Source organism: Zea mays, unplaced genomic scaffold, assembly GCF_902167145.1.
Source record: "Zea mays cultivar B73 unplaced genomic scaffold, Zm-B73-REFERENCE-NAM-5.0 scaffold_30, whole genome shotgun sequence".
In the NCBI taxonomy this organism is placed as follows: Eukaryota; Viridiplantae; Streptophyta; class Magnoliopsida; order Poales; family Poaceae; genus Zea; species Zea mays.
The window spans coordinates 53,594-68,865 of NW_023366926.1; the positions used below are offsets into that span (position 1 = coordinate 53,594).

A 15,272-nucleotide genomic window follows, 5' to 3' on the forward strand; every position below is an offset into this window, starting at 1 on the left:
GCTGCTGTCAGCCTCACTCTGTCGAGTGGCACAGTAGTCGGAGCGGCGCAGGCGGCGCTGTCCTCTTGTCAGGCCGGTCAGTGGAGCGGCGAAGTGACTGCGGTCACTTCGGCTCTGTCGACTGAAGGGCACGCATCAGGATAAGGAGTCAGGCCTTCTTTGCATTAAATGCTCCTGCGATATGGTCGGTCGTCGTGGTGATTTGGCCAAGGTTGCTTCTTGGCGAAGATTGGGCCTCGGGCGAGCCGAAGGTGTGTCCGTTGCTTGAGGGGGCCCTCGGGCGAGACGTGAATCCTCCGGGGTCGGCTGCCCTTGCCCGAGGCTGGGCTCGGGCGAGGCGAGATCGTGTCCCTTGAGTGGACCGAGCCTTGACTTAATTGCACCCATCAGGCCTTTGCAGCTTTGTGCTGATGGGGGTTACCAGCTGAGGTTAGGAGTCTTGGGGGTACCCCTAATTATGGTCCCCGACACCGCTGGGGGTGATGAAGCTGGTTTTTGGCTCATCTTCCTTCTTCATCCAGATTTGATGATAGCCTGAATAACAATCTAGTAGACTCATGAGCTCTGACGAAGCTGCTGCATCTACTAGAGAATCTATCCTTGGTAATGGAAACTCATCCTTTGGATAAGCCTTGTTGAGATCAGTAAAATCAATGCACATTCTCTATTTACCATTGGCCTTCTTCACCATGACAGTGTTAGCTAGCCATTCTGGGTATTTTACTTCTCTGATGACTCTAGCGCTAAGAAGTCTTTTCACCTCATTCCGAGCACCTTCGGCTTTGTCATCAGACATTTTCCGAAGCCTTTGCTTTCTAGGTCTGAAGGATGGATCAACATTGAGCGAGTGTTCAATGACATCCCTGTTGACACCACAAAGATCGTTGGTGGACCATGCAAAGACATCTTTGTTGTTGAACAGAAACCTTGTTAGGTTTTTTTCCTGTTCCTCAGATAATTGAGATCCCAGCAACACCTTCTGCTCTGCTATATCTTCACATAAGATCATGGGCTTCGGCTGATCGGCCGCAGCAGCCTTCTCCCTTCTGTACTTGTATTGCTCACAAGCTTCGGCTCCATCTATATTATGGATTGCTTTTGAATCTGTCCAGTTTCCTTCGGCCTTTCTGGCAGCTTCCTGACTACCATGAATAGCAATAGGCCCTTGATCCGAAGGTGTCTTCATGCAGAGATATGTTGGATGAAGAATTGCTTCGAAAGCATTGAGTGTCCCACGACCAATGATTGCATTGTAGGGGTACTCCATGTCGACAATATCAAACACAACTTGCTCAGTCCTTGTATTGTTGACAAATTCGAAGGCCACTGGCATCGTGATCTTGCCGAGCGCTACAATCTGCCTTCCTCCGAAGCCACAAAGAGGGTGTGTAGCATCATGAATCTTATCCTCTGGCTCTTGCATCTGTCTGAAGGCTTTGGCAAATATAATATCTGCTGCACTGCCTGTGTCAACCAAAATATTGTGAACCAGAAACCCTTTGATAACACAAGAAATAACCATAGCATCATTGTGAGGGTAATCCTTGAGCTGAAGGTTCTCTTGGGAGAAGGTAATTGGGATGTGGGACCATCTTGACTTGATGAAGGGTCCTTGCACCCCAACATGTTGTACCCTTCTCTGTGCCTCCTTCTTCTGCTTCTTGTTGGCTGGTTCTGAGCATGAACCGCCTGTTATCGGGAGTACGAGCTTCGGAGCCGAAGCAGCTCCAGCTTGGTTGTTGAACGAAGCCATCATCTCAGAAAGTGGAAATGAGTTCACCGGAGGTGGACGCCAATGTTGGGGACTTGTTCTCAAATGCTATGAATTAAGAATAAGGCAACATAAAATGTTAAATATTAATGCCCTTCGTCCGCTGAAGCATTATCTCCCCAAGGATTTAATGAACTTCGGACGAAGGCCATGAGCAAAATATCACGAAGGTCACACCTTCGTGATCAGACTTATAAAACAACATAAAATGAAATATGAAACATACAGTATTATAGAAAGATATAACGAAAATGTATAATATTATTCACATATTTTATTGCACAAATCTGAATATTAAAGTATAATATCTAGGTACATTTATACCTTCGTATTGGTAGAAAGCAGTAATTCCAGCGTAACGTGCCAGTGATTACAAAATTGCATGAATAGTACAGGGGTACTGTTCAACTATTTATAGGCACAGGGCGCAGTCTGTGTAAAATTACATTTATGTCCTTTACAATCGACTACAATAATGACAAAAAACATCATGGGTCTTTAAGTTATTTCATCTTTAAGTCGGTTCACCCCTTCATCTTGAGATCTGTCATTGTGCCGAAGCTTTATAGGTGATAGCTTCGGCGCTGCTTCTAATAGAATCCGCCGAAGGCGTTTTCTTCCTTTAGGATCTTCGGCTACGAAACATACCCCCAACAGCATGAAGGTCTAAGAGAGGGATGGAAGCAGACAAATTAGGGAAGAGGATAGCAATGTGGTGCCTAACAATTTGGATACTATCTGAAATGATCAGCAAACAAAGGTGGCTACATAAAAACACGTATAATCAAAATAGGTTCGATTCCAGCAGGATATGGCAAACTCCCAATCATCCGCAACAACTTGGTGTTCGCTAGAAGCAAACAGCTTAACAATAATAATGAGTTTAAAAAAGAGACACGAAACTGCCAATCTAAGAAAAAGTACACAAAAAACAGTATATTGAACAACAATCGGTTGTTCGCTTCAGATTAAAGTCAACTGTTTAGACTGTTGCAGCTGCAATTTATAGAGACAAAAAATAATGTATAAGTGGTAGAAGCCTGTACGGATTAAAACCAAGCAAATAAGCTGAATGACTAGCTCACTGCAAACACTAACAACAATGACAAGCTCACGTTGCGTGCACATGTACTAGAATCTCACAAATGAAAGCCCAACTGTATCCAACATAACATAAAAAATCACAAGACACGATGTATAACACACAAAACCAATTAAGTCTTAGCTTTCTCCCTCATTAAAAAGAAGGCAACCACGTATCACCCTATTTTCTTTTTGCCCACAAAATGATAGCCATTTATACAGTTCAAGAAAGCATAGTTTGACAAAAGCTATCAAGCTGGAATGAAAAAAACGGAACAGCCCTAGACTACATGGATGAATCACATGCATACCTTCCTTGAGGACCTATAGCTGAATGATTTTCGAACTGCCATATTGAATAATAAGTTGGGGAAATGGGATTCAGAAGCACACAACATATTGGTAAATAATCTATTAAGTTTACAAAAACCACAATTCATAGCCCTGAATAAAAATGGAGTAGGGGTTAACAATCTCTGTTAACCACAATTGTTTGGCCCAAAATTGACGGCTAAATAGCCCAATGTTCCCAATAGTTAGGCCCTAAATTGATGGCAAAATAGCCCGTTGTCCCAGCACATGAACACATGCACAGAAACAACATACATCTTCAAGCCTGCTCAACAGCCCTCGCATCAAATCCCATTGACGCTTGAACTCCACTCTCATGTAACCAGCTCGTGAAATTACCTAACAATAAACATATACGTAAAGGGAGGAACAGGGAGAATTGCTGCCTGAAACATCACCAATCTCCATCCACAAAAAAACCCAAATATCATAGAAATAGTGATTCCTAGTCACTCGGGCACAATCGACAGAATATTACCAGAGGATATGCAAGTGAATTGCCCACAGCCAAATCATGTTCTTTAGTAATCAAAGGGGCCACATCACAGACGAACTGTAACACTCTCTCCATATTGTTCCAAACATACTACACTACTTACTGGACGGGGAGGGAAACTGAGAATAGGGGAGGGGATCGATGACGGCATACGGCTACTCCAGGTGTTCGTTGTCGTCGTCACCGCCGTCATCGTCGTCTCTATCGTCATCGTCGTCAGCCCCGTCGACTGTGAAGCTGTACGGGATGTTGACGACGTAGTCCAGAAGGACGGTGATGGCGGGGGCGAGCTTGGTGACGTTGGCCTCATACCACGCCTTGCTCCTGTTCGCGCGGAAAACATAGGTGGAGTATCGCAGGAGCGGCTTGGCGGCATCAGCAGCCAGGGACCAGAACGGCCCGCGGACGCTGACAGATACCCCAGGAATCCTGGGGGCGTGTTGACGCTTTTTTGGAGCGCCAAACACTCAACAAGAACCGTGGCGGTGCCCTCTGCACAGGGGCGGACGGTCCGCGCGCAGGGGCCGGACGGTCCGTGGCCTGGTGCGAGGCGCGGTGGTATTTTCTGCGCAGGGGCGGACTGTCCGCGGCCAGGGGCCGGACGGTCCGCGGCCTGGTGCGCAGCCGAGGCTTCTCTGCCTGACGGCCGGACGGTCCGCACCCTGGGGCCGGACGGTCCGCGCGTACGCAGAGGCGGCGGAAGTCGCCGGCAGCGCCTGGATCTCGCTCCCGGGAGGGACCCCGTCGGGGAGGAGAGATCCTAGGTGGTGTCTAGGCTCGGGCCGGCCGACCTAGACTCCTCTAATCGACGTAGAGCCGAAAAGAGACGAAGAATTTGGGGATTGGGAAGCTAAACCTAAACTAGACTAGAACTACTCCTAGGATAAAATGCGAATAAAAGTTGTATTGATTCGATTGTTGATGATTACAAATCGGCCGTAGACCTCTCTATTTATAGAGGAGGGGGGCTGGACCCTTTACACAACTGATTCCGAGCTAATCTCGCGAATATAGCTAACAACCGTAGCACAAAACTCGGAACCCTAATCTGTTCTGCGCACGCGCGGACCGTCCGGCCCACAGGCGCGGACCGTCCGGACCACGGACCGTCCGGCCTCAGGGTCGGACAGTCCGCCGGCTCAATTCCGGTTCGAACATATGCCCCCCTGCCTTTTGGTGGAGCTGGGCGAACCAAAAGCAACTAACTCGATGGGATCACATCGGTTTTCTTAGGCATCTTGCCACATACTAGGATGGTACTGTTTGAGGAAACGCCCATTCAAAGCCTTAGGTAAATCCTTGCCTTGTAATGTTTGTAGTAAATAAGCGTTACCAGACATCACCTGTTTCACTTTATAAGGACCCTCCCAGCTTGGCGACCATTTCCCGAACCTTCGGTTTTTATTCCTTAGAGGTAGAATGGTCTTCCACACCAAGTCTCCTACTTGGAATGATTTTGCTTTGACCTTCTTGTTGTAGGCCCTGGCTACCATGATCTTGTCCTTTTCTATTGCTCCCAAAGCTATCATCCTCTTGTCGGTCACCTCATCAATATTATCCATCATTGAATTATAATAATCAGTAGCAGTTAGATCATTTTGTCTGGCAAACCTGACAGCATTCAAACTTATTTCCACAGGTAACACTGCTTCCTGCCCATAGACAAGCTCAAAAGGAGATACTTTAGTAGCACTATGTTTAGATATTCTATGAGCCCATAAAGCTTCAGACAAAATCTTATGCCAATGTTTAGGATTATCAGATACCTTTTTCTTTATCAAATTAATCAACGTCCTATTACTAGACTCGGCCTGTCCATTGGCCTGAGCATAATATGGAGACGAATTAAGCAGCTTAATTCTGTATAATTCAGCAAATTCACGTACCTCCTTTGACATAAAAGAAGTACCTTGATCTGTAGTCAAGGTCTGGGGAATGCCGAATCTATGAATAATATGCTCAGTTATGAACTCAATTACCTCCTTGTGCGTCATGTTCTTTAGAGCAACGGCTTCAGTCCATTTGGTGAAATAGTCAGTGGCAACTAACACAAACCGATGCCCCTTTGATGATGAAGGATGAATTTCTCCAATAAAGTCTAATCCCCATCCTCTGAATGGCCAAGGCTTGATGATAGGATGTAATTCGGCTGCAGGGACCAACTGTAGGTCGCCGAATTTTTGACACACTTGGCACCCCTTGTAGTACTTGAAACAATCAGCTGTCATACTAGGCCAATAAAAACCAGACCTTCGCAACAACCACTTCATCTTTGGAGCTGATTGATGGGTACCACAAATTCCTTCATGTACTTCGGCCATGGCTAATATAGCATCATCTGGGCCCAAGCACTTAAGCAGGACATCATTAACCGTTCGGCGGTAAAGTTCATCACTCAACAAAACATACTTGAAAGCTGTTCGCCGAATGTTCTTATCTGTCCTGATATTGGGATTTTGCAAATAATTAAGTATAGGTGTCCTCCAATCGCTTGTATCGGCTTCATTGTCAGCCGAATCGATTAAGAGAACCTTTCTGGTAACCTCGGACGGTCCGGCGTCAACACGCGGACGGTCCGTGACCTGGGAATTTGGCTCTGCACTGGTTATCAGATTTTCAGTTTTGTGAAATTTCCCTCTCTTTATCCGATAACCCGATGCATCTTGTGCCAAGCTGTTAGCTCTATGATTCTCAACTCTAGAGATATGCTGAATACTGAATTCATCAAAAGAATGGATTATGCTCCAACATTTCTCAAGATAACTATTTAGAGTACCATCAAGACATTGATATTCTTCTAACACTTGTTGGACAACCAGCTGAGAATCACCAAATACCTTCACATGTTTTACTCCCATACCATTTAACAGTTCTAAACCGAATAGGAGGGCCTCATATTCAGCTTGATTATTAGTGCAATACGTTTTCAATCGGCTAGAGAAGTCAAAGGAGACATTACTTGGTGAAACAAGCACAATGCCAATTCCTTGCCCTTCATTGCAAACCGATCCATCAAAATATAAAGTCCAAGGAGTAATAGTGAGGTATGATATGTCTAGTTCATGAATATCATTAACCCGATGCTCTACAATGAAATCCGCTATGACTTGGCCTTTCATAGATTTCAATGGTTCATAGGCCAAGTCATATTCTAAGAGTGCATAAGCCCACTTACCAATTCTACCACTCATAATTGGGTTATGCAACATGTATTTGATCACATCGGCTTGACCAGAAACAGTGCAATGACTAGACAGTAAATAACATCTACATTTGGTGCATGCATAAAACAAGCATAAGCATAACTTTTCAATAAAAGTGTACCTTGTTTCAGCATCCACCAATCTTCAGCTTAGATATGTCACCACATGCTCCTTTCCCTCAGTTTCTTGTGTCAGAACAGCCCCAATGACCTTATCCTTAGCTGCAATGTATAATCGGAATGGTACTCCTGCTTGTGGTGCTTTTAATACGGGAGCCGAAGATAAGTATTTTTTGATGAGATCAAATGCTTCCTGCTGCTCTGCCCCCCAAACGAATTCGGCATCATTCTTAAGCCGAAGAATAGGGGTGAACGCGTCAATCTTCCCGGCTAGGTTAGAAATAAACCTTCGCAAATAATTCACCTTGCCGAGAAACCTCTGTACCTCGACCTTACAGGTCGGAGGTCCTACATTCCGAATAGACTTGATTCGGTCAGGGTCTATCTCTATACCATGTTCATGTATGACAAATCCTAAAAACTTACCAGCCGACACTCCAAAAGCACATTTACGTGGGTTCATTTTCAAACCATACTGACGCATTTTATCAAAGGCTTTGCGCAAATCGGCTATATGAGAACTAAACTCAGCCGATTTGACTACAATATCATCAATGTAAACTTCCACAGTGTTTCCTAACAATTCATGGAAGATCAAATTCATAGCTCTCTGATAAGTAGCACCAGCATTTTTAAGACCAAATGTCATGACAACCCACTCAAATAAACCAATGAAGCCTGGACATATAAAGGCCGTTTTAGACGCATCTTCTTCGGCCATGAAAATCTGATTATATCCGGCATTACCATCAAGGAAGCTAATAATTCTATTTCCTGATGCATTATTGATTAATGTGTCGGCTATGGGCATGGGATATTCGTCTTTAGGAGTTGCTCTATTTAAATTGCGAAAATCAATGCATACTCTAAGTTTACCTGTCTCCTTCTTCTCCACCGGCACAATATTGGAGACCCACTCTGCGTATCTGCAAGGTCTGATAAAATCAGCTTCTAGCAGCCGGTGGATTTCGTCCTTGATGCGTGGGAGAAGATCCGGACGAAATGTTCTGGCTCTTTGCTTGAAAGGTCTGAAACCAGATTTAATAGGCAGTCGATGCTCTACGATCTCTCGGCTTAATCCAGGCATCTCAGTATAATTCCAAGCAAAGCAATCTGAATATTCCTTCAATAGACCGATCATCTCATTTCTAGAATCGGTCTCCAGGGTCTTGTTTACAAAAGTCGGCCTTGGAGTTTTACCATCTCCTATGTCAATCTCCTCCAAAGGATCGGCCGATGTAAACCCCTGTCCTAGTTTATCAAGATCTCTGAATTCCTCTATCATGTCCCCCACAGAGGAATCAGATGATCTTTGTGTGATGGCGGACTTTCCGGTCTCAGGGACCGGATCATCCGTAATACTGTCTTTTCGCTGTGGTAGATGTTCGGTCTTAAGGTCCGAACTCTTTTGTGAAAGACCAGACCATCCGGCCTTAGCGGCCGAACTGTCCGTGACCAAAGACTCATGAACTTTATGTGTATTCATCATTTAACTTTATTTAGGATTTAGCCGATTCTCCATCGGCTCTAGCATTACAGGAATGAAACCTTTCTTATCTATACTTATGAACTGATAATCAAAAAAGTCTACTCCTGTGAGACATGTAGCAGTCTCATAAGTCCAGAGTACAGGGGCATCGGCCACAGCGATGCAGGCCGATACATCAGCATGTACTTGTTCTATGTCATCGCCTACCCATTGTATCAGCATTTGATGTAATGTAGAAGGTATACATTGATTGGCGTGAATCCAATCTCTGCCTAGGATTAAACTGTAATTTCCTTCTACATCAGCGACGAAGAATGCAGCAGCAAGGGTCTTAGTTCCGATGGTCAATTCAACGGACGTGACTCCCCTGGCTTTGATCGAACTATCAGTTCCAACACCGCTGAGGGTCATGTTGGTCTTGACAAGTTCGTCATCTTGTTTACCTAACTTTCTGTACAATGAATAAGGCATTAGATTTACAGCCGCCCCTCCATCTACCAACATCCTAGCAATCGGTATCCCATCAATGTGGCCGCGCACGAAGAGCGGCTTTAAATGGTTTACCGATTCCTTTGGTTTAGTAAAGGCGGCCTCTTTAGGACCAAAATCAAACTGGGCAACAACAGGTTCATTGTCGCCGATAATAGTACAATCGGCAGAAAATGTAATAATATTTACATCCATACCTGGGCGTTCTGGAGAAGCCTCGTAGTCGACCAGGTCTTCTCCCAGCAGGTCGTCCTCCTCCATTGATGTTGTCGTGTCGTTGGAGGCTTCCTGGTGAACGGCGGACGGTCCGCGTGGGGTGGCCGGACGGTCCGCGCCTGGTGCAGGTTGTCCAGAGACTTCCTGGTGAACGGCGGACGGTCCGCGCGTAGGGGCCGGACGGTCCGCGCTTGGTGCAGATTGACTTTCTATTTCTGTGGCCGTTTGTTTTTTCTCAACAGCCTTCGGTCTCCATTTCTTTTGCGTTGGCGGGTATAATGGATGTGTGTCATTAAATGTCTTTTCCGCCTCTTTCTCCTGGCTCTCCTTTGCTCTTAGGCGCTGCAATTTTCTCTTTTGGGATCGTGTCAATCCCGCTGGGCACCATCGAGGCATGGAGTATTTTGGATCGGCTGTTTTGATGGTAGCCGTATCCTTTTCGGTTGCGTTGGCCGATTCGCCGAAAATCATCGGCCCTTTATTGTCTCCCTGTATGACAACATCTGCGGTGCCTATTTTGATGATGTCCCCTTTTGTTGTTTTTTGAGTTGCTGCAGGCATATGCCCCCCTGCCGGATTAGTCGGCCTTGAAGGCCGAGTAGTCCGGCAATCCTGTTGGGTTTGTGCCTGGTGACCGGATTGAGCAGTGCTCAATCGGTCTTGTACTGGTGGCATCAACCTGTTGAAAACAGATGTCTGGGGTGCCCCCCAGGCGGGATACTGTGGCATCCCAAATGGATATGGTGGCATGCCCCACATTTGATTTGGGACATATGGCGGAGGTAAATATGTGTACGGATATGGCATAGGTGGATATGGAGGTGGAGGTGTCCATGCAGGTATGTTAGGTCTCACTTGTATAGTATGACCTTTCATTTCTTCCGATTGGTGGGGTGGTCCAATCGGCCTAACCTGGCGCTGCTCATGAATGGGCGAGCGGGGTCGCTTTGTTGGCCGGTCACTGGGGCCGGCCTTCTTTTTTACGTATTTAGACAATAATTGATCAAAAGTTGGGCCGGCTTTAACCAACCGACCAGCTGCTTTAAATGTATTTGTTTTCCACGTACCTATCTCTGGTCGTCGTGGTTTGAAAGTACGTGGACGTTGTGAATCCTGAGTACGGCCGGACCGTCCGCCGGAGCTCTCCGGACAGTCCGGTGGGGTCCCGGACCGTCCGCGCCTACGTGCCGGACCGTCCGGGATACGCAGCACGGGCTCCTGCATCTGTCTCCCTGTCTGCGCTTGCCCCCCGGTACTGGAGGCTGTGATGGTCACCTTTAGGGTCTCCCCTCCATCGGGAGTCTTCTCAGCCACCACTTTCCTGCAAGAAACTTTACGATCCTCATCGGCCTCTTTAGCATTGCCGATGATTGTCTCTTTGCCTTTATCGGCTGTGTTTGGCCGAACTAGGACTTTCTTGCCCTCGAAGTCAATCATGTTCATCGGAAAGGGCTCTGTATCCACCTGCATTTCCTGAAATTTCAATCGTCCTTCGTTAATGGCCGATTGAATCTGTCGACGGAATACATTACAATCATTAGTGGCATGAGAAAATGAGTTATGCCACTTGCAATATGCACGACGTTTTAGCTCGTCGGCGGATGGAACAGTATGATTTATTTTAATGTTGCCATTTTTAAGTAATTCATCAAATATTCTATCACACTTACCAACATTAAATGTAAACTTAACCTCCTCTTGCCGTTTCTTTTGAACCGGCTGTAAGGAGGCACAAGCTGAAGATTTGGCCTGCTTTGGCCAAACCATTTCAGCAGCATACACCTCTGCTGATTCGTCTTCTGAGCTACTTTGATCGCATTCTACTACATGTACGTTGTGACGAATTGTTTTAGCAGTTTCTTTGCTCCGGCTTTCGCAAGCCAAAGCCCTCTGGTGTAACTGTGCTAGTGTAAAAAATTGGATGCCTTCTAATCTCTCTTTCAAATAATATCGTGGACCATTAAAGGCTAATCCTACTAGCTGTTTTTCTGCTAAATGAATTTGAAAGCATCGGTTTCTTGTATCGCGGAACCTCCGGATGTAATCATTAACCGATTCGTCTTTTGTCTGTCGCAATGACACTAAATCTACCAAATCCAATTCATAATCACCGGAGAAAAAATGATCATGAAATTTTTGTTCTAGATCCCCCCATGATGAAATGGAATTAGGAGGTAAAGTGGCATACCATGCAAACGCGGTTCCTGTTAGCGATAATGAAAATAAACGTACGCGAAATGCCTCTGTGTCGGCCAATTCTCCCAATTGTGCTAAGAACTGGCCTATATGTTCACGTGTGTTTTTCCCTTGATCACCCGAAAATTTTGCGAATTCGGGTATCCTCGTTCCCTGTGGGTATGGGTGGTGATCAAATCGGCTGTCATAAGGTTTCCGATATGATTGCCCCCCAGGGACCATGCTTACTCCGAGCTTATCTCGGAACGCCCCGGCTATTTCTTCCCTTACTATATCAATGGCAGCCGGTGCGAGACCACCGGCTCTCTGGTCAAACATAGGTGGGGTTGGCTAGACATTAGCATGTTGTCTTTCCCCCCATTGGTTTGAGTTACGTGGTGCATTTTCATTTGCCCTGTATGGGTCATAGGTTTGATCGTTTCTTTCCGGCCTTCTAGGTGGGGCCGGAAAGCTTTCCTGGGCTTTGGATCCTGAATTAATGGGCTGGTGCATCGCATAGTGTGATGGGAAGTGTTGCTGGGACGGGCGAGGATTCATGTAATAATCCTCCTCAAAAGACTCATGCGCGGACTGTCCGGATACGTACCCGGACCGTCCGTGGTTATATGTGGACCGTCCGTCGTTGTATGCGGACCGTCCGACTGGGTAGTTTGGGTTCTGTGCCGTGTGTGGTGGCCCGGGCGCATATCTAGGTAACTCATTGAAAATAGGCCCGACTGTTGTTGGCCCGGACGGTCCGCGATCACGTGCGGACGGTCCGGGCATGTGCAGATCGGCTGGTTTGCTGCCGATTTGCGGTTGCTTAGGGTATGTGTCCATCGGCATCCCATAAAGGGGTTGTGACTGGTCGTGACAACCTGTAGCCGATGTGTTACACGCGTTATCTCCTAACTCAACCTCGTGCGAAGGAAAATTTGCGGTACTAGATTTATCAAATGCACGTACTAGTCTCTTAAGATCGCTTTGCATACCCCCTATGATGTTCTGCATTTGTTCACGCTGATCTTCTACATAATTTCTAAGAGACTGCAGATCGTTGGTATTACTTACATCGGGGATATCTGGCGTGGGTTGGAGCGAAGCCGGATCCGTCGCCCGATGTCGGACGACCTTGTTGTTCCTGTCCACTTTGAAGTTGGCCAAGAACTTTGCTTTCGCCTCCTGGATCATCCGCTCCTTGTGCTCCTCAAACTGGAGCTGCTCGTCAGCCGGCAAGGTTTCCCAAGTCGGCTCTATGATGTTGCTTGGAGAAATATCAGAGCTATCCCTTGAACCGGCCATTGAGGGCCGATTTGATAAGCTTAGATATGTGGTCCCCAGCGGAGTCGCCAAAAGTATGTTGACGCTTTTTTGGAGCGCCAAACACTCAACAAGAACCGTGGCGGTGCCCTCTGCACAGGGGCGGACGGTCCGCGCGCAGGGGCCGGACGGTCCGCGGCCTGGTGCGAGGCGCGGTGGTATTTTCTGCGTGGGGGCGGACTGTCCGCGGCCAGGGGCCGGACGGTCCGCGGCCTGGTGCGCAGCCGAGGCTTCTCTGCCTGACGACCGGACGGTCCGCACCCTGGGGCCGGACGGTCCGCGCGTACGCAGAGGCGGCGGAAGTCGCCGGCAGCGCCTGGATCTCGCTCCCGGGAGGGACCCCGTCGGGGAGGAGAGATCCTAGGTGGTGTCTAGGCTCGGGCCGGCCGACCTAGACTCCTCTAATCGACGTAGAGCCGAAAAGAGACGAAGAATTTGGGGATTGGGAAGCTAAACCTAAACTAGACTAGAACTACTCCTAGGATAAAATGCGAATAAAAGTTGTATTGATTCGATTGTTGATGATTACAAATCGGCCGTAGACCTCTCTATTTATAGAGGAGGGGGGCTGGACCCTTTACACAACTGATTCCGAGCTAATCCCGCGAATATAGCTAACAACCGTAGCACAAAACTCGGAACCCTAATCTGTTCTGCGCACGCGCGGACCGTCCGGCCCACAGGCGCGGACCGTCCGGACCGCGGACCGTCCGGCCTCAGGGCCGGACAGTCCGCCGGCTCAATTCCGGTTCGAACAGGGCGCCATCCACCTTTCTCGCCGCATGACAGATGGACCAAGCGTAGCGGCGTAGGAGTCGCGCGCCGGTGGGGTCAACGTTGTCGCGGAGCAGTTGAGGGATGACGACGGCAACGACCACCTCGATCTCATTGGAAATCCTGGCGATGTGGCGCAGCTTCAAGGTGCTGGGTATGCGGACCACCCACTTCCTCTTGGGATCGCAGAAGGCCCTCTGGATGACCTCAAGCAAGGCCGGCGCCTGGCGCACCTGGACTTTTTCGACGACGAAGGTCCGTCCGGCGAGGTCGAGGTTGTTGGTGAGAAGGACCGCGTGCTCCAGGCCTCCAGCCCGACGAGACTTATCTCCACCTGGCTGCCGATGGCGACGATCGGAACCGCCTCCTGGGCCGCCATGGCCTCGCACCTCTATGGATAGAATAGATGGTGGCTTTCGATCGATTTCGGGTGAAAACGACGTATTGTAGCTGGGGCCCTTTTGTAGGCCCGACAGTCCTCCTGGAAGCCACCGGGGGAGCGAAACTTCTTAGGCAAAATAAAGTTTAGTACGTGTTATCGAATGTTTAAAAATTAAATATAATTATTGAATATAAAGTGTGTTTGTTTGATATTATAATCTATTCAGATTATATAATTCAACAAATTTTGAACTAACACTTACTTAAAAATTTGTTAGATCATATAATCTAGACAATTTATAATCCTAAACAAACACCTCAGCAGTCTAAGTACAAAAATAACTATATAGATAAAAATCAAATAACGAGACAAATTCTTTAAGACTAATTAATCCATAATTAGCAAATATTTACTGTAGCATCACATTAGAGAATCATGGAATAATTGGACTTAATAGATTCGTCTTATCGTTTAGTTTTTATCTGTATAATAAGTTTTGTAATTAAAATATATTTAATACTTCTAACTTGCATCTAAATATTTGATGTGATAGGTGCTAAACTTTAGCATTGGGAAACGAACGTGCCCGACCCGTGGCTTCGAAAACTCGCCTCCCGATTGGACGATAAGACGACAACGATCCGTGCCATCGAGAACTCACCTCCTAACTGACCTCACCAGGTCGAGCAGACAATCGAGCAAAATAATATTCTACTCTCTAACTTGTATTATTTACATAGTGAAGTTTAAAGTAAAATCTAAGATAGACAGTTTTGATATAAGAGCGGTTTTGATATTGTTTACCATTGTGGATTTGATAAGAGGAGTTTTGATATAACACATCTTTAACGCTCATAACAGACGATCCTGTGGATGAGGCTTTCCAGAAGGAAGTAAAGCGAAAGTATTTGGATTTGAGGATGTTGGAGAGATGAGGATCCTTGTTTGAGGCTACCATCTAGGGCGAATGATTGACTAAGCTCTTGTTTACTATATGAAGATCTTTGATGCCTAGACCACTCAAAGATTTGGGTTTACAAATGCCTTCCCAGGATCTGAAGGTAATGGGATTGGAAGTGCTTTCTTCTTTTATGCCTACCCACCAAAGGTTCTTTATAATGGAGTTTAGCTTGTTTGTGAAAGATTTGGGTAGAAGGATGTTGGTCATGTAGTAAAGAGGAATGGAAGTGTCGGGTACCTGGGGATAGGGTACCCAAGAAAGGCCCATAACTTCCTTTTTGGCCAAGTACCCGCCGAGCAAGACTGCAAGGCGGAACGGCCGACCAAGCCCGTGCTAAGCGAGCCTATGTGACAGGACGGCCGACCAAGTCCCCGCCGAGGAAGCGTGCAAGTTGGAACGACTAACCAATTACTCGCCAAGAAAGCTCACGAGGCGAAACGGCC

The 15,272-nt window shown here is 46.9% G+C and overlaps 1 pseudogene; it reads right to left on the minus strand.

The window, feature by feature from the left end:
• Positions 1-3,856: 3,856 nt before the first annotated feature.
• Positions 3,857-13,865, minus strand: LOC103643107 (uncharacterized; annotated as a pseudogene).
• Between the last annotated feature and the right edge of the window lie 1,407 nt (positions 13,866-15,272).